Genomic DNA, 19880 nt, shown 5'->3' with positions numbered 1-19880 from the left:
GCATAGTCAAGGAAGAGATTTCAGAAAGGAAAGCTGAGGAGTGACGGTTTCCTATTTCCCACCTTATTTATAAACCAGTGAAGATGAGCTGGCATTCCTCCTCTCCACACTGGGTCTAAAGCCAGCAGATTGGCTGTGGGGAAACCACATGAAGATGGGCGAAACCATCCTCCCCCTCTTCCTCCCGCGTGTGGGGCGAGCAGCGGTGGAGCAGCAGTGGGGTGGTCACTGCTGCCCTACCTGAGCCATAGATCATGGAATCATAGAATGGTTTGGGTTGGAAGGGACCTTAAAGCCCATCTGGTTCCAACCCCCCTGCCATGGGCAGGGACACCTCCCACTGGATCAGGGGCTCCGAGCCCCATCCAACCTGGCCTTGAACACCTCCAGGGATGAAATCCAGACAGCATCCTCGACTTAGCCTCTAATTTTCATGTGAGTGGTGCAGAACTCGAGTAATATCTTCAGTTTCAAAGAGCTAAATGAGAAAAGCTAAGATTAATCAGTAGAACAGCCCATCTGAAAACAAATTGGGAGAGAATGCCGCGGTTCTGTAACGTACTATCGTGCTGAGCATCTGGTTTATGCATTGCTTCCCTCTTGATGCGTGTAATATATTTAAAGGCTTTTTGGAAAAGATGTTTCTAGCATCTTCTAGCCCAGCAGTAAGTGGGACTCTGCTGGGTAGCGGCACATGAATCTGTTGGGATGATGTGTTGGGTCACGGCCACGTGCCCTGTGCAAAATGCTGCACTAAGCTCTTGGCCATTCCTCGGTCCCAGTGGTGCCCCAGGGGTAACTGGGGGACCTGCAGGGTGCTCGTCCACCTCTAGAAATTATATATTGCTTGGAAATGTGCCCTCTGCCCTGCTGGAAGCACCAATGCCACTTTACCAGCCAAGTTGATGCCCAGCAAGGTGCCTGAACTGGAGCACCTGAGGTCTCGGCATCGCACACATCCTGCTCCGTGCTGTGCTCTTTTAAAGCTGGTATTGCAACTGGGCTGCTCCGCCAAGGATAGTGCGTACGGCCCATGTGTTTCATGGGATTCCCTTAATTAAAACAGACCAGCAACATCTTGGGGCTGTAATAACGAAGATACATGAGTTAGCATTGGAAATCGATAGCGTTATTTCTGGTCATGCTGTGGACCTTGCTGAAATAGTGAAACAATGCAGAAAAGATCTGAAATTAAAACATAAAGTGAGATATAAGGCTCCTTCGTGCCGGTGTGCTCTTCCCTTTATTTCCCCCCATCCTGTGCAGGGGTGGGTGCAGTCCTCATCCCCTTCCTTGGGGCCCCGGCAGAGCCTTCCACTGTGGAGCAGGAGAGGGGCAGCTCCAAGGACGTTCCCAGCCATGGAGATGACCTTGCCCTCTCCTGAGCTGCGAGCCGGGTAGATCTCCAGGCTTTGCTCAGGTCCCTCTCGGGCAACTACTTACAAGAAATGCAGTGTGAAATATTTTACTTCTTAAATACTGTTTATGGAAATACTTCAAGGCCTGACCTGGGTCACATCTCACCAGACAATGAGTTGGAATAACCCTACCGCTTAGTATTTCATGCGGCTTTGTAGTATAAAGAGAATAGTAGAGCTTTATAGTGTAAAGAGAAAAACCAGACAGCAGCTGGAAGGCAAGAGGGAAAAAAAGACGTGATTTTTTTAGAACTTGCAGATAGTAAGATAAGGCCCAGAAAGAGGATTCTTTGTTCAAGATCACCAAGGAGTTTGACACTAAATCCTGGTTCAGTTCTGGGTATCCTGTCTGCAACGTGAAGGCTCTCCCTCCCACCTCGCCGGTGGATTCTGGTGACTTGTTGGCTGGAGCTCTGGGTTGTGCAACACCTGCCTGTCCCCTCCTGCTAGACAAGAACCGTTCCAATGCCCATAGCGTGGTGTGAGACGTATCTTCTAATTGCAGGGAGCTCAGTGTAATAGCACGTGAGCTCTGAGCTTTACCCAACAGACTGTCCCAGCTCCCCAAAGCTTGCACGACCGAGCTCGGCTAGATAAGGACTATAGTGAGATGTGGCAACTGCCCATACGTGTTTAGAAGGCATCAGCTCTTATTTGCACTGGTCCCGGGAGGGTGAGCGGAGATAGCGAAGATCAGATAAAAATTTTAGGCTGGACTTCAGAAAGAGCTTCCTTGCTGCAAAGCCAACAGACTGAAGGTACAGCCCTGGAGGATGGAAATCTTCCTGATATTGCAGATGAACTGCCCTTGTGGTCCCCACGCTTCTGTGTTTTCCTGGCCCGTGTCCTCAGGAACGTCCTGCCAGAGACCTTGCAGGATAAATCAGGCTCTTGGGAAAACCCAAATCGCAGTGGGTGTGCTGCAATACGTGCGACACGTTTGGGAGCAGCGCTTCGATTTGGACCCTTGCTTTGGAAGAGCTGCAGGGAGAGGGCTGTGGAGCAAGACACCTGCAGGGCAGCAGAGCCCTGCGTCTTCCCTGTAGACCGGGTGGAATCCTGAGCTTCTGGTGCATTTCTGATGCCCCAGGTGCTTCACAACTGTTAAATAAACTAGCTTTCCTGGTTGCCTCTCTTTTAAACTGATGGTGAGAGAGGATTAAGCTGAGAGCCAAGGCGGCTGCACTGACAACTCAATCTCAAAGTAGGGGGGTGGCTGTGAGCTTTAAGAATCGCTGCTTCTTCCACAGTATCCTGTCCCCCTGCAGAGATCCAGCTCTGATCTTTCCTCTTTCTCCCCTTGTGCGTTTAAGCCGCCTCTGACAAGCATCACCTTCCCGTTTCATGGTCTGCACTTGCAGGCAGGAGGAGCAACTCCTGCCGGTGGCGGCTTTGCAGCATCTCCTCAACTCCTGCTCTGAGAGCATCCCGCTCCTCTCACTCTTCAGCTCCTGGATCACCACAGGTGAAAACTCCCTGGTCATTACGGAGGCTGCAGACAGATCCTGCTAGACGGTTAGCACAGGCAGACCAGCAGCTTGTCCTGCTGACCTCCATCCTCGGCTTTTCCGTGCTAAGCTGGCTCCTCTCTCCCAACATCTCACTCTTGTTCTTATCCATACAGCTTCACAGCTCTTTGCCAGAGAACACGGTCCAAGAGGGCTCTTTGGGGAGGGTAACCTATTTTATACAATAATCTGTTGCTTCACACTGGAAGCAACCCTAACTTTTACATTTTAAAGGAAAGGAAACTGTTGTTAAATGCTCTCCTAGTATATTGTAGAACAAATGGAAGAAAGCGTCTGGAAGCCCTGCTGTAATGACTTGTGATGCTTTACCACCCAGGAAAGCACTTGGAAAATCACTGGGAGAAAAAAATCTTAGTTTATTCTGCAGGAACCCTGGGTTTTATGCTGCTTTTGAGTTAGCATGAGGATCTTTAGGACACTGAGAGCTCCACTTGGCTGAAGAAAGGACAAATGTTCCCAGGGTGGAAATTTGCTCCAGTTATTGATACTATTAAATGTACAGCTCCCTTCCTGACCTTCCCAGTGACTGAAAATTCAAGGTAACATCCTAGTCCCCAGTAGCCAGATCGAGTCACTGGGGAGGCCCTGGCCCAGGTTGCCCAGAGCAGTGGTGGTGCCCCATCCCTGGAGGGGTTCCAGGCCAGGTTGGATGGGGCTTGGAGCCCCTGATCCAGTGGGAGGTGTCCCTGCCCATGGCAGGGGTGGACCCGGATGGACTTTAAGATCCCTTCCCACCCAAAGAATTCTGTTATTCTATGAGCCCTGCTTGTTGGGAGAGGGTGTTGCTGTAGTTTGGCTGGAGATGAAGGACCAGCGTTAGCCAGGGGACAGACGGAGTGAAAGCTTTCCCCAGCGTGACAGGCAAAATGCAGCGACGTGGAGACTTTCTGAGCTATAATTGCTTTTCTCGAATGAAACAGCAGTGAGAACTGGGTATAAAATCAGTGCCATGCTAGCACATTGGCAGCTGGGGGGGGATCCCTAAATGCTCCTGAAATGCAGCAGGAGATGCTGCAAGGGGCTTTCCCTGGCTGCGTGGGAGAAGTGCTCGGAGGTGAGATGTCCCCAAGGAGGCTCTGCCTGGTCTCCTGCTCACTCACAAATGCTTTTATTATTTTTAGATAAGAGCTTTTGGCAGTGGTGTGATGATCCGTGGTGTTTCTTACCTTTGAGAGAGGCAAATGCGGAAGGAGAAGCTCTGCTCGATATGAAATACCCCTCCTTCGGTGGTATTTCCAAGGGGAAAATGGCTAAAGGCATTGAGCGAATGATAAAAGGGGACTGAACTAGCAGAATAGCATCCTTGCTCGGTGCTGCGGGGCCCCGACGCTGAGCTGCTTTGCAGCTCTTCTCTTTCAAACTCTGCTTTCTGGTGCTGGTGCAATCCTTTCAGACGTGTTTGTCTTCGGACAGACCGGTAACAACAGGGGCTTTGCAGACATGGCCAGGTAACAGCATGATGAGCTCAAAAGGGACTGGTTTTGTAACTGAAAGCATTAGGAAATGCATCAGAACGTCTGGAACTTAATCCAAACTGAAGTGCTGAAATCTGGGGAAAATGCACAGAGTGGTAGGAATCAGATTTTCTTGTCCTTTCTTGTTAGCGTCTTTGGAGTGACCGTTCCTTTGAGGACGCAGAAAACCAGAGCGAGGGCTTGCAGTTCCGTGCAGTGCTTGTCCATCTCTCTGCCTGCCCAACATGAGCTTGGTGGAGCCTTTCCCTGTCCCAGTCTCTCCTGGCCACGCCGGCAGGTCTGGAGGAGGCTCCGGGAGAGCTGCTGCCCCTGCTCCTCGCTCAGGCTGCAGCACGAGTGACCTGCAAATCCTCCTCTGCCAAACCCATGGCATCTCCCTGACATTGCCCTGCTCACTTCAGAGGCTTTAATTGCCATAATCCTTTTCCATGTTGTAGTCGTAACGCCCTTGCTTCTCCAATAAGCAGGAGTTAATTTGGGTGCATTCAAGCTCTCCGTTCAGTTTTTTTTTGGATTTGGGAGACACTTCCCGAAGCATTCGTGCTGAACTAACAAATTTTTATTAGTGCTTTCAAATGGAGATGAAAATTATGTGCTGTCTCAAGCGTCAGGCTTGATGAAACCAAAAATCCCACTGGTTCGACCTCTGCTCCTTCTGCTTTGTGTAGCTGAGCCTTAATGCAGTAATGATATTGCAATACTCTCTGAGATGAATATAGAAACCTTAACTGGATTAGCATGCTGAACTGTTTATGCCAGCTGGGCTTGCTTTGCTCACAAGAGCTTGTCTGAACTTCATTCATTAATGTGTTGCTAAAACAAGTGAATGGCTTTGAAATGTAAGTTGGATCTTTCTGTTTTCCCTCACCTAAGCAAGCGTACAGCTATTTATTTCCTCCTGCAGAGGAAAACAAACACAAATCCTAGGAGCAGCCAGGTTAATCTCTTTGGCAATTGAAGTTGGCCAATGGAATCCAATGGAAGGGTGAGCAGATTGGATTGGGCAGCTGAGATAACCCAATCCTTATTTTCTTGATCCCTTAATGAAGGGATCCTCACCAGCACTGTCATTTTGAGGTTCACCTTGCTAGCACAGTTGGTTTGGAAGCTTTGGCCGCCAAGAATGCAGCAACTCCTGTTTCACGGCTGTCTCTTGGTGGCTGCTGGGCTGGGAACCATGAGGATGAGGACCATGAGCACAGGGACCATGAGGATGTGTCCTGTTGGCCGGTGGCCCGGCACAGTGGTAGTGAAGAACGTGCTATGGAGATGTGTGCAGCCTTGCATGTGCTTAGGTGTTGCTTTTTTTCTTCTATGCAGATTTTATTGTTAATAATGCTATTTTTAGCCTCCCCTTCCAGAACTCATAAAGCATGTATTTTTGATCTCTTTCAAATACGTCTCGCTAGCAAGTCTGAAATATATTAATATCAAGTGTATTGTGTGAATATAAGACACTTATTTTTTTTTTCCTTAAGGATTCTTCAAATAATTCCTGCTCGTTAAGTGCCAAACTAAAGACACATAAAGGTCTGATTCTGCAGGAGCAACATGAGTTAAAGGTCACAGGGAGAATATATAAGGATTGCCTATGGAGCTAAAGGGATAAATACAAATGCCTTTCTTATTTCTCATCCTCCTGATGTTCACCCACCGCTAGTGGAAACACTTCAACCTTTCCCGCAGGAGAAGAGGGGGGGGAAAAGGCACCTTAACTATGCTGAAGAGCTACCTGTGCTGAATCTCCTGCAAATTTTCATTCTTAAAGTAGAATCGGATTCTAATAGCTAAGCCGTTTCCTGGTTTAATAACAAGGAATCTTCCCAATGTTAAAGGCAGTGTTGGAAGCAATGGGGCCAATTAACTCCTAGAATTTCCTGTGACCTTTGAAGTCTGCACTGAGATACACTTTTTGGATAAATAGACTAAAATAATATTGAAGGATGCTGGTTGCTGCTTCAGTTCAGTAGCAAAGAAGGTTTCCTTAAACATATGGCAAGCGTGTGCAGAAAGGTTGGCAAACCGAGTCCCCGGGGCAACGCAGAGAGGCCGGGACTTAAACCCCACCTTGTTTCAAAGCTCAACCCCACGATCTCCATCAACATTTGCTGGGCACCAGCCTGGGGTGGCACTGACCAAGCCAAGACACCCCCTCCACCACAGCGCAGCTTTGCCCTACTTGCGTCACTGCTGCCTACATCGATTAATGAGGAGGTGGTTTAGGGCAGAGCAACAGGGAGTTGGTTTAATTACCGGGTTACAGGGTATTTGTGCTTAAATTAACTGCGGCTCCGTTTTCCTCCCATCACACAAACTTAGTTAAACCACCACTGAATAGTGTGGGCTTCTAAGAGGTTATCTAGTAAGTGGCTGTGCCTTTATCTACTGATTAATAACCACAAGCTCAACTGAAGGTCGCAGTGTTACGTTCTCCGTGGATGTATAAAAATAAACGCAAAAGATGTCCTTTCGGTATTTCTGTTCAGGGGTCTCAGAGCATAAACACGGCCATAAAATCACTGTAAGATCACACAGCTCAATGACAATATATTGTCTAATTACAGGAGGCTCGAAGAAATCCTCTAGAAGAAATAAAGTGGAAATGTAGGTCTAGGGATGTATCCAAGATGAATCCTGAGGAAATGGGGTAAAAGAAATGGGCATCAATGAGTAGCGAAGAAATAAGGACTTGTGGAAATTCAACTATAAAAAGATGGGGAAAAGGGGTTGTTTGTATATCTAGGAAGCAGCTGAAACAACAGACCAAAAGGGAAACATAAAGCTGGGAATTGGGTAATAAATCTCTGCCCTCATCAAAGACGAGACAGTTCTATTGGAAAATAAAAACAACATTCTGGAACACAACAAAGTGAAATTTATAGTCCAATTAAAAATGTACAACTAAGAAAAGGAAACCCCAAACACTTTTCTTCTTTAGGTAGAATACAGTGAGAACACGGTGTATGGGGGAGATTATTGGACCTGCAAGAAGCAGTAGTTTGCACGTGCAATTGGTGAAAGCTTTCTCGGAGCCTCGGAGATGCTCTGCAAAGCTTGTAGGTGCTCCAGAGCTGCTGCTTCCCTGGACTTTATTAGCTCTACATCCTCTGAATGGCTCTGGTGTTCTAGCCTGAGCTTGAAAGGCTATGAAAAATGGACCTCAAGGAAGAGATGGTCTCATCATCTCTTTACAGTTTGCACAGGACGACTGCACCGCGTGTAACAGAACCACATGGAAACCTCATGGTTTGACCACGACACCTTTAAACTACCGGGAGATGCAACTGGGGACAGGCTGGAGGTTTGTACCTGTAGTGGCATCAGAAGAAGCCATAACCAGAGTCAGGAGCAGCCCTGTGGCTCTCCTCCCTGGAGGTAATGCTATGTCGTAGCATTAATGTAGCTACAAACGTAATGAAACAGCCCACAGCTCAGTGCCAACAGATTGTCTGATTACAGAGGGCACAAAGGCATCCTTAAGCATCAAATAAAGCAGAAATGTAGATCTGAGGATGAGGCTCTAACTCCTGAAGGACGTGGAAAATGGGGAGAAACACTGATGTGCTGCACAAGGAGGATACTTCTCTCTCGGCCGCAACCGGTGTTGGCACCAGGGAGGGGAGAGGGACCCCCAGTAGGGGTTCAGTGGGGAAAGAAAACATCCATACGTCTGTGGAGGAAGGGAGGGTGAAAAGGAAACACCACTATTATCACAAATACTCCTGAAAACTCAGGGCAGCTTTTGCATGAGCAATGAAAGCCGTGCTAGCCGCACAAACCATCTGGAGCTCCCTGTGGGGATTCAATAAACTTCCTCAAATTGCTTTAGACGTTTTCCACTCTCTCCACTCATTTTATGTGCAGAGTTCAGTGCGACTCTGTTTCCTATTCCAACACGACTTGTCACTTATATTTGGGCTGTTTTTCTTCTCTCTGCCAGTACTTTGTTCTCCCAGCTCCTGAGTCTCCCATGTCCTTCCCAATGCTCTCTCGTGCCCCTCGGCACCAGCTCAGAGCGGTTGGCACTGCCTTAACCACGAAGGTTCCCCTCCACCCTTGGACTGTCACAGCGATGAGGTGATCGCTGGTACATTTGTGCACCAGGGACATGACTCAGCTCTCTTCCTTCTTTCCTTCCTTCCTCTCTAATAGAATTACTGTCCTTTTTCTCCATGCTCTTCACAGCTCCTGCCCTGCCTGGGCTCCCGTCCTGCTGCACTGCAGGCAGAGGTGCCAACAGCACCAGCTGGTGACCACGGTTTCTGTCTGTCTGCTGCTTATCAGGAGTCAAACCACAGACACTCACACTCCAGCAGTGAATTATGATATAAAAATAAGCATAGGCCTGATTATTGGCTTTGTCTGCTTTTTGCAGACAGATGCTCCATTGTTTATTGAGTCTGTTCTCTAAATCCACAGGCATGTACACGGCATTTTGGATTTGCAGGCACTCTCGTATCTTAATTTTTAAAGTGCACCCTTTAAAATGCCCAACAGATGCATTTTGCACGTAATCCGTTATAATGACCTTCTTGAATGACCTTTAGCAATGACCCAAGGCCAGAAGAGCTTTGTTTTCCACCTGATTGGAAAAGTAGGTCCCCCAACACCTCGATCTAAAGAAAGCTTATATGTACAGATTACTCAGTGGTTCATCCTGAGGAAGGATGTTGTGCTGGAGGTGACCCCTGGCTCAGGGTCAGATAGTTTTCTTCTAGACAAAATAACGCTGAAGCGGTGGTCGTTAATTGTTCATTGTCATCTTACAAGTCACAGAAGGCTGAACTCTTAGAAGGTTGCCCAGTGTGTGTTGATGATCCGAGGGCTGGAGAACCTCCTATCCAAGGACAGGCTGAGAGAGTTGGGGTTGTTCAGCCTGGAGAAGAGAAGGCTCCATGGAGATCTTACAGTGACCTTCCAGTACCTGAAGGGGCTCCAGGAAAGCTGGAGAGGGGCTGTTCACAAAGGCTTGTGGGGATGGGACGAGGGGCAATGGCTGTAAACTGGAGAGGGGTAGATTTAGACTGGACATAAGGAGGAATTTCTTCACCATGAGGGCGGGGAGGCCCTGGCCCAGGTTGCCCAGAGCAGTGGTGGCTGCCCCATCCCTGGAGGGGTTCCAGGCCAGGTTGGATGGGGCTTGGAGCCCCTGATCCAGTGGGAGGTGTCCCTGCTCATGGCAGAAGGGTGAAACTGGATGGGCTTGGAGGTCCCTTCCAACCCGAACTAATTTATGATTCTATGTTCTCTGTTTTATTTGCTAAATAGGTACTTCTGGTGCCTGTATAGACTTAATCTCCTCAAATACAAGTCTCCTGCGAATATATGAGCTCACATGACAGAATGAGCTTGCCTCAAGCATTCTGTCCCTTGTCTCTTCGCAGACACGGCATACACATAGCAAGCAGATTCATTAAAAAAAATCAGTTTTACACAGGGGATATTTCCAAATATTATGCCTACCCCTCCCTGTTCGTGGTGCTCTTTGTGACATTTTCAAATCTCAGCGCTGTTCTCTCTGCCAATATTGCAAGAATGTGTCCTGAATAAGGGGATTTGGTGAAGCTCTGCAATACTCAGCAATTTCAGCTGTCAGGGATACACGGGAGCGATTTTCCTCGTGCTTCTTGTCATTCCAGGCTTCATTTCTGAAGAAACTTAAGGGGAAACTCAGTTCAAATTACTCTGTATTTGCCTACTATCAGAAGGAAATTATATGACAGCTTATACTTGATCTCTGCATGAAACTCTGACTTAGTTATGTACTTGAAGAAGGAAACGCAGGCGCTTGAAGGGGCAAAATCCAGCCTTAAAGCCCTGACTCAGCAAGCTTGGCTTGCTTGGGCTCTCCAACCAGAGTTGATGCAGGAGGATGTCTCCTTTCTAAGTCCTTTTGATTACCCTACGTGGGGCTCTCCCAAATATCTGGGGGCTCTGGGCAGAGGGCAGCGCTGCCCTGTGCTGGGGCTGGAAGCCAGCGAGGCTGCAAATAATCGAGCCCTTTCCAAGCACCTGCGTTTTCAACCGGGCTTCAATGGAAAGACAACAATAACTGCTACCCAAAAGCGTTGATGCTGCGTAGTAATTACAGCTGGTTTTGCTGTGGTGCACGGTGCCAGGAGACACATGTGCAGAAGCGCCTGTCCGAAGGAAAGAAGCCCAAGCAAGAAATACTGACCGAGGGCAGCCCCTCTCTGCTGGTGATCCCAGATCTGGGTTTGTTCTGCTTCTAAAATAATGAAAGCGAGTGTTCTAAGCAGCTTGGTGACAGACATCAATCCCCTGAGCTCTTCAAAGGAAAGAGCTCCTTTTTTGACACCTCACTGAGGTCACTTAGGCTACGGCACAACAACACTCCATGGCTTTCAACAGCTTTCTCAATTAACACCAAAATCTAATAAAAGTACGTTATCACAGGTATTCGGCTGCCATGGGACTGTTGGGAGACGCAGTCTTCAAATGCAGTGCCTTCTGAAGGCAGCTAAAAAAAGCTTCTTATGCATATTAGTCTGATACAGGCTTTTTCACTTGTACCTTTCGCCAAGGGGACGATATTTAGTTTGTTCTGATGGAAGGAGAAACTACTTTGCCCCATAGCGACTAATTATAGAATCATAGAACCATAGAATCATAATGTAGTTCAGGTTGGAAGGAACCTTAAAGCCCATCAGTTCCAGCCCCTGCCATGAGCAGGGACACCTCCCACTGGATCAGGCTGTCCAAGGACCATCCAACCTGGCCTTGAACACCTCCAGGGATGGGGCAACCTGTTCCAGTGTCTCACCATTCTCATGGTGAAGAAATTCTTCCTTATGTCTAGTCTAAATCTGCCCCTCTCCAGTTTAAAGGAGAACATGGAAACATAAAGATTGGAAAAGACCTCTAAGGTCTTCCAGTCCAACCATCAGCCTAACCCCACCATGCCTGCTAAACCATGTCCTAAATTGTACATCTACATGGTTTTTCAAAACCTCCAGGGATGGAGACTCCAGCACTGCCCTGGGCAGCCTCTTCCAATACTTCACCACTCTTTCAGTAAAGACCCTGACACCCAATCGAAATCTCCCCTGGTACCACTTGAGGCCATTTCCTTTCATCCTATCACTTGTTAATTGAGAGAAGAGACCAGCACCCACCTCGCTAGAACCTCCTTTCAGGTAGTTGGGACTAAGACTGGTCCCAACAAACAAAAGTCAGCTGGGACCCATGGTGAGCAGCAGCAGGCACAGCTCAGCTCTGCCCAGGCATGAGCGTTCTGTGTGTTCGACTAAAGAACAAGCGCAGAAGCCATTCTGCCATCAGGAACCCGAGAAGCAGACAGCAGAAGAAGATAACGTCCCCCAGCAGCTGAGACTTTGCTATTATTATTAATGTTTAATATCTTGCTTTGTTCATGCATCCCAACGCACAGCCCGAATCCAGCCTTCAGTCAATAACCTGTCAATCTTCCTCCGGTATTTCATCTTGCAAATCTCAAAGCCTGTGCAGCGGGCTGGGTTTCTTGGTGATGAGAGAAAGGTCGGTGTCCATGGGGAAGCAGCAGATCGCTTATGCTTCGGGTCAGCCTGGCCCCTACTTCCCAGCTGGCTTCTGTGTACTTGCTATTCGTTTTTTTTCTGCATTAGTGCATCTTTATGATTGCATTTATATTCATCGTTTTAAAGTGCGCTTCAGACGCTCCGCAGGGCACCTGCTTAGACAAGGTCATGCCCTGAGATGTTTGAATTCATTATGCGAGTGGGATGCAGTGAGCAAGGGGGAGGGAAGGGCGGGCGAGGTGGGGATGGACAAGGAGCTGCTCAGATGAAACTCTGAGGTGCTTTGCAAACCTGGCTCGTGTCTCAGTGTGTTCCAGGCATTCCTGCTACTGGTGCATGGGGTTAGCTCTCATAGACATGACCTGTGCCATGTAGGCCCCTCCAGATGCTCCTGTGCCTTTTCCCCCTCATCCCATGGGGCTTCTTGCATTCATTTGTGTTGGTCACCTCCTCTGGGCTCCAGACACCTCTGCCCCTATTCGCACTGATGCCAAAATCCAACATGGAATAAGACAGAGGGCTGGAGCTCCTGAATCCCTACTTCACCCAAGAATAAAGACAGATTTATTTGACAACTGTTTTCCATGAAAATGTGTGGAGAGGCACTACATTAGCACTACTGCTAAATGCTCTGTTAATTGACTTTCCTGCTAGCTCTGCCAAGCTTACATTAACGGGTTCTTCTTGCCTTCCTCTCTAACTCTGCTGTCTCCCTTATTTCTAGAACCTCCTGGCTCTTCAAATCAGCCCATTATCAACCCATTATCACCCATCGCCTGCACCTGGGGAAGCTGGGCTGGGGTTTAAGCCTCTCCCTACAACAAGAGAGAGGTTACCAAGAGAAGGAACTGCACTTCAGCATCCTCAGTGGTACCAGATATTGTTTCTCTTTTGTTGTGAGGTCACACTTTGAATCATGGCTTCAGTTTTGCTACAAAAAAAAAAGACATTGAGGGACTGGAATGTGTCTGGAGAAGAATAATGGAGCTGGGGAAGAGGATGGAGGTTCTGGGAGTGGCTGAGCCACCTGGGGCTGTTTAGCCTGGAGAAGAGAAGGCTGAAGGGAGACCTCTCTGCAGCTCCTGGGAGAAGGTTGTAGCAAGGTGAGTGCTGGTTGCTTCTCCCAAATAACAAGTGCTAGGATGAAAGGAAATGGCCTTAAGTTGTGCCGGGGGCGGATTAGACAGGATATTAGGGAAAATTTCTTAAAGAGTGGTGAAACATTGGCAGAGGCAGTGCTGGAGTCTCCATCCCTGGAGGGGTTCAAAACACACGTGACCTTAGCACTTGAGGACGTGGTTATTAGGCACGGTGAGGCTGGGCTGACGGTTGGACTGGATGGGCTTAGAGGTCTTTTTCAACCTTAACCCTTCTATGATATATGATTACTCAGGGATGTGGTTTAGTGGCAGATAGGAATGGTTTGACTTCATGATCCAACAGGTCTTTTCCAACCTGGTGGTTCTATGTTTCTATGATCCAGTACTGCTCTACTGATTTATTAGCCTTCCTTAGGATAAAGCATCCTCCTTTATCTCGCTAACCAAGGACAGTTTACCAGGCTGACTTTAAATTTTCTTTCAAGTTTCCTACTTTGCACAACTTCTAATTTATCTTTATAGTTACCAATTTTGTATTTTTTTCTCTATGCTTTTTTTGTGGTTTGTTTATGGCTTTTAATTTTATTGCTGGCTTTAGTTCAGCAATAAATGGGGATGGGCTCCAAGCCAAAGCTATCTTCTTCACTGATTTGCCAAAAAAAATGTATCTCTCTATTCTGGTAAATTCTCCGAAGCTGCCTGGTCGCTGTGTCCTGCTCCTGCGGGCGAGGGTCGGTGAGGGCTTCCCAGGAGCTGCTGGCCGGGGCTCTGGCACCAGCGCTCTGGAAGCAGGTGCCCAGAACCAGTAAGTTACTTAAAGAGATTAAAGGACTCGATGTGTTGCATTTCAAACACCTCAGAGCATCAGCTGCGCCACAGCTCTGTTTTATATTGACAGAATCCTGAGTGCCGTACTGTGATGAGAGGAGTTTTCAACTCCTTTTGGGCAAGGTCTTTTCCTGGTGTGCTCGTCCTTCACTCCAGAGCCCAAACACCACTTGGAGGAGCAGAGAGATGCTCCTTGATTGACACAAAGGAGTAGCTGCTTCTGGGACTCTGAAACACCTTCTCCAGATGCTTTTTGAACAGGTTTTAGCTTGACTCGGATAGGAATTGAGCCAAGCCAGCCCCCATCTATCCTCGCAGGTGTCTCCAAGCCCAGCGTGTGCCTCGGATGAAGCCTGTGGAGCGCGTTTGCCCTGTCCCCACGGAGCGGGCAGCCCTGATGATGGGGGAGGAGGCAGTTGGCAGAGCTGCCGTCAGCTCCTGACTGATGGGAACAAGGATGCAGAGCACCGGCTGGCAGCCACAGCTCTACACCTCAGCGTATGTCCTCCTGCCACTTAGCATAAGCTGGATTTTACTAATGGGAATTATCAGTGCTTTCATCTGCACTGCTGATTGAACTGCTGCATGATGACCGCTGCTCTGCAGCCCAGGAGGGGATGGACACCCAGCGTGATGCTTCCCCACGCTGCCTCCAGTAGCATCCTCTTTCCCAGGTCCTCTCCAGACCCGGTCCAGGGTTAGTGGAGGGCTGTGATACCCTCTGAAATCTTGCAAAAAGCATCTGTTGGGGTCCATTTTTTCCTCTTTTAAACCGCCTCCAGGATGCCTACAGCCTTTCTTGTTCTTTAGTGGGAGCTGCAGAAAGCTTTTCAACAACCACGGCAAATTCAAAGTATTGGGATTTAAAACCAGCGGTCGTGGGGGTCCTGATGTATCTGGCTAAGAGGAGGCTCTATTTTCTTTGCTCTCTGCAAGCCCACTCCAGCAGTGCTTTTCTGAATAACGCACGAGTTCCTGGAATCTCAGGCACAGGCTGAAATTGCACTATTTTTAAGACATAATGAAAAAGGTAATTTTCCCGGTCTCTCTGCAATCTTCATCATTGGGGAGGTATTTTGTGCAATTTTCAGTACTAGCTATAATCATCCTCCCGGAGATGATAGCATGCTGCTGGATTGCCAGGGGTCCTTTGAACCCTGCGATGCTTCGGGCCCCCCAGGTGAAGGAAAGAAAAAGCGAGTGTAGCCATACAGGTACCACCTTGGCTGAAGCTGCTCCCGTCTGAAGCCCCTGTGCTGAGAGCACAACGTGTCATCCAGGCAAAGGCTGCCTTAATACCTAGATAGGAATCTCAGCTCATGAGATGAGAAGCTTAAAAGAGTTCAAAGGTGAATGAATCCAGCAAATGTCTTAGCAAACAGAACATATGCCCTGTGAAAGGGACACCAACGTGTCTCTGGAGACATGCTATGGTCTGTCACTCTTCTGCCGTGCTGTCCTTTCAGGGGAGGAACCCACAGCACTGACTATATAACGACGTTTGTCATCATAATTTTGGCAGGATTAGTAGCTACTCAATGGTAGGGACGCAACGTTCAAATGATGTCCAGCGCATTAGCCTTTGAGAACTTGATGGGATTTGGAAGTGCTTCTAAATTGCCAGGGACTTCATAGCCCTTGCTTTGTTTGTGGTGGATTTGTTGAAACCAAGGGCAGAGGGCTAAGTGGAACAGACTTCATGGAGGAGATCAAGGCTGGAGTAAGAAGTACAGAGACCCCGGTTCTGGGGAGGGGCTGTTTACGAAGGCCTGTGGTGATAGGACGAGGGGCAATGGGGATGAACTGGAGAGGGGCAGATTTAGACTGGAGATAAGGAGGAGTTTCTTCACCATGAGAGTGGTGAAGCCCTGGAACAGATTGCCCAGGGAAGCTGTGGCTGCCCCATCCCTGGAGGTGTTCCAGGCCAGGTTGGATGGGGCTTGGAGCCCCTGATCCAGTGGGAGGTGTCCCTGCTCATGGCAGGGGTGGAACTGGATGATCTTTAACGTCCCTTCCAACCCAAACTATTCTATGATTCATGGAAGACGACGTTTCAAAGTCAAAGGACAAGAACTGAGAAGAGTTGTGAGGAGAGTGTTGCTAATGTCTAAATATGTAGATATACGGGGTATTAACAACAGGAGAGCGCTTCCAACAGCAGCTCTTTAGTCAGAGTCCCAGCAGTGAAGCTGGTTGCAATGAGCTCCATCTACTGACGCAGCAGCACTCTCATAGTCAAGGACAACGCTGACTTGAGGGAGGCTGCATTTTGCTCTCCCAGTTGTTTGTACCAGAGGAGTGGGACACTGGGGGGGTAACGCTAAATAGCAGGTTCTGGGGTGCACTTGCAGCAGCAGATGATGGAAGGAAAGTGCAAAGTTGTGTTGCTGGCAAAATGGAGCACAGGAGACTGGGCAACAGCCTCTGTGGTGCTCGAGAAATAAAAACACGCTTCGTGTGCTGCGTGGCCAGAAACCATTATCCAGAAAGCCAATCATCTCCAGAAAGGACCAAGGAGAGCACAGCTCAAAGGTAAGGGGGTCTGCAGCTGCTGATCTGCAATCATTCGCTTGGTCACGATGCCTTTGTTGCAGCCTCATGCCTTGTGTTTCTGCTGTTAGGGCTTCTGTTAGCTATTTGCAGGCAGTGGGATGCAAACAGGCTGTAATACTCAATCAGATGATGTTAGGGATTTCAAGGAAAACAGCAATGAAAACGTCAAACCTGTTAAGCTTTGGAGTGTTTTCACCAGAACGTGGGCAGGAGGGACTCCAGGAGGTTGTTTAAAAATAGGAGCCAGAGGGAAATGGCTCTCACAATGGTGATGTTGTGGTGTTGATGCCCTGCTGGAGCACCGTTCGTGCTGCTTTTTATAGATCACAAAAGGAAAAATAGAGAAAAGAACCATGTGATGCTTAATTTATGAACCCACTCATAAGTGGGGCTCAAAACTCAGCTCAGCCAACTGAAGTTCAGCCTTGAAAGTGTTTGTGTCATAGCTCTGAGTGCCTGAACAAAGAGGCAGAAGAGGGGAGGAAGAACACAGTTGTCCAAGGCTTGGGGCTACTTACTGTTGGTTTTACCTGTGCAAGGGCAGCAGAGAACACTTATACCTCAGAAAGGTGATATCTTACACTTTATTTGCATTTCTCAAGTACAGATCCCTCCTTCAGCACAGAGCAGAACAACAGGTCAGCTGCCTGTGCTGCCTCGGCACGCTGCTCAGCTGCGCCAGGGCTGCAGCACGGCACATGCGGCTGAAAGCTGAATTCCCTGAAAGCTGAATTCCCTGAAAGCAGGGGAGAGTAATGAAGACTAAGAGGAGCCTCAAGAATTCTTAAGTATTAAGGTAACATAACTGTTTCTCCTCTATGAGTGCATTTAAAAGATGGGGAAAGGGTTACTGATTGCGATTTTAGCACTCTTGCTGCAGTCAAAGGGCATTTCATGCTCCATGACATTCAGGCTTTTGCTTGACTAAGACATGCATAGAATCATGGAATAGTTTGGGTTGAAGGGACCTCAAAGATCATCCAGTTCCAACCCTCTGCCATGGGCAGGGACACCTCCCACTGGATCAGGGGCTCCAAGCCCCATCCAACCTGGCCTGGAACCCCTCCAGGGATGGAGCAATCACAACTTCCCCGGGCAACCTGTTCCAGGGCCTCACCACCCTCATGGTGAAGAAATTCTTCCTTATGTCCTCTATAAATCTGCCCCTCTCCAGTTTATACCCATTGCCCCTCATCGTATCACTCCAAGCCTTTGTGAACAGCCCCTCTCCAGCTTTCCTGGAGCCCCTTCAGGTACTGGAAGGTCGCTATAAGATCTTCTCTGAGCCTTCTCTTCTCCAGGCTGAACAATCCCAACTCTCTCAGCCTGTCCTCCTATGGAAGGTGCTCCAGCCCTTGGGTCGTCTTTGTAGCCTCCTCTGGACCCGTTCCAACAGCTCCATCTCCTTCTTACATTGAGGATTCCAAAACTGGACACAATCCTCCAGATGTGGTCTCACAGAGAGACATAGAGGGGCAGAATCTCCTCCCTCGACCTGCTGGCCACGCTGCTTTTGATGCAACCTGGGATATAGTTGGCCTTCTGGACTGATTTTACATCCTTTCTGGTGTTTATTTACACGTAAGCCATTGGTTTATGCAATGTTGTGTAGGAGACAGCATTACTGGAAAGCTTTTTGTTAAACTGAAGTCAGTGCACTGGGAAAGGAAACACATAATGCACAAAGACTGATTTCCCTCCCTTCTGCAGCCCCAACCCTGAGTGGCTTCACACCAGGGGCAGGGAGCAAAGGATCGGGCCCAGGGCATCTAACGTTGGAGCCCTGTCCTTTCTTCCCCACGTAGCGATGTCTTCCCTCCCCACCGTGATGCGATCAGTCCCGTGTGCCAAGGAGGAGTTTGGCAGGGCTGTGTCTGACGGCTCTGCCAAGAGCCGTTTGGCAAACACGGCACTGATAGACTGGGAGAGCAGATATCAGCTCCGCAATATGGCCCGGCTCAGACGCTAAGCAAACAAACTATCGTGACAACCCCTTTCTTGCTCAGCTTGTTGCATTTCCCCTTCATCTCCTTTACCTTAAGTGTCGGAGCTTGGCAGATCTTGCAGTGTTGGGAGCACCCATGGTCGTGTAGGACGTGGGGGTCGTGTAGGACGTGGGGGTCATGTAGGACATGGGGGTCCTGCAGATGGGGTCTGCAGCTCCCACACCAGCATCCCTGCTCCTGACAGCCCTGCAGCATCTCCAAGAGCTCAGGGGAAGGTTTGTTTTCGCAGCTCCTTAAGGCTACCGGGATTCTCTAATGGTTACAGCTTCTCTGCTAAGGTAAAAGTGACTTTTTTTTTTTTTCTAAGCTACAAATACAGAAACATTTTGCCTACTCCATTTTTCTTCTTGCCTGAGAAGAGGCCAGGCTAATGCATCACAGGCTCTGCAAAGCAACATTACAACTGTCAACTGATGTGTGAAAATGCTCTGCATCCTGCTGTCTGTATCTCCTGCCACAGGTTGGGGACTCCGGTCGCCTGTTCTCCGTAACCAACTGACCAAGGCTTTTGCCCCATGGGACAGAGGAGACAACCAACGCGAGGCCTGTCCCTGGGTCAGGAAGGAGTAGATCGTCCCGGTTTCCTCTCTGCTGAATCGACAGCTGAAATCCTACTCTAAGGGAAGGTTGACAGAAGGCGTGGATTCCCACACCCGTTTTCCAGGTCTGACTTTGTAATGTGCCATATGCTGTCTTCCCTGTAACCACGCTCCAGCCACTCTTTCCTCCATCTGTATCACGAGGCTCCCACCCAGCTTTTCCTTCCCTTTCCTTTATCTTTCTCAGCTATTTACAGCATCAGAAGCTCTTCACCGCCACGACTGCCTTTTGCCCTGTGTTTGTGAAGACTCCCTTGCGACAGCGCCCTTCTGACAGGCTGAGAGAGTTGGGGTTGTTCAGCCTGGAGAAGAAAAGGCTTTGAGGAGACCTTAGAGCGACCTTCCAGTGCCTGAAGGGGCTCCAGGAAAGCTGGAGAGGGGCTGTTCATAAAGGTTTGTGGGGATGGGATGAGGGGGAATGGGGATAAACTGGAGAGGGGCAGATTTAGACTGGACATAAGGATTTCTTCACCATGAGGGTGGTGAGACCCTGGCCCAGGTTGCCCAGCGAAGGTGTGGCTGCCCCATCCCTGGAGGGGTTCCAGGCCAGGTTGGATGGGGCTTGGAGCCCCTGATCCAGTGGGAGGTGTCCCTGCCCACGGCAGGGGTTGGAACTGGATGATCTTTAAGGTCTCTTCCAACCCAAACTATTCTATGATGTAAAGCCCCCGTCCATGTGCTGACAGGAGCACTGGGCTGTGAGTTTGGAGCATCTCTGTTGTGACGAGATGCTCTGCCACAGGTGGTCTCTTTTCTTTCCTTTCAGCTGCTCTCAGAGCCAGCCCTCCCTCTGCTCCGTGCTCCTGGCACAGGCAGCGCTGGGAGCGAACTGCC

General features: G+C 48.9%; 1 protein-coding gene and 1 long non-coding RNA gene across 2 annotated transcripts in view; one reads left to right on the top strand and one right to left on the bottom strand.

Annotated features, from left to right (window-relative positions):
• GRIK3 (glutamate ionotropic receptor kainate type subunit 3) overlaps positions 1-19880 on the bottom strand; it is a 136881-nt gene that overhangs the window by 77856 nt on the left and 39145 nt on the right. The window lies entirely within an intron of this gene.
• On the top strand, positions 16995-19365 carry LOC128854301 (uncharacterized). Its single transcript, XR_008453327.1, has 3 exons — positions 16995-17237; positions 18908-19111; positions 19234-19365. It is a non-coding gene; the product is annotated as an uncharacterized LOC128854301 (long non-coding RNA).

The sequence above is a fragment of the Cuculus canorus genome, chromosome 22 (assembly GCF_017976375.1).
Source record: "Cuculus canorus isolate bCucCan1 chromosome 22, bCucCan1.pri, whole genome shotgun sequence".
Classification (NCBI taxonomy): domain Eukaryota; kingdom Metazoa; phylum Chordata; class Aves; order Cuculiformes; family Cuculidae; genus Cuculus; species Cuculus canorus.
The sequence above is the reverse complement of the archived record's forward strand: the minus strand, read 5'-3'. Positions and strand labels throughout refer to the sequence as shown.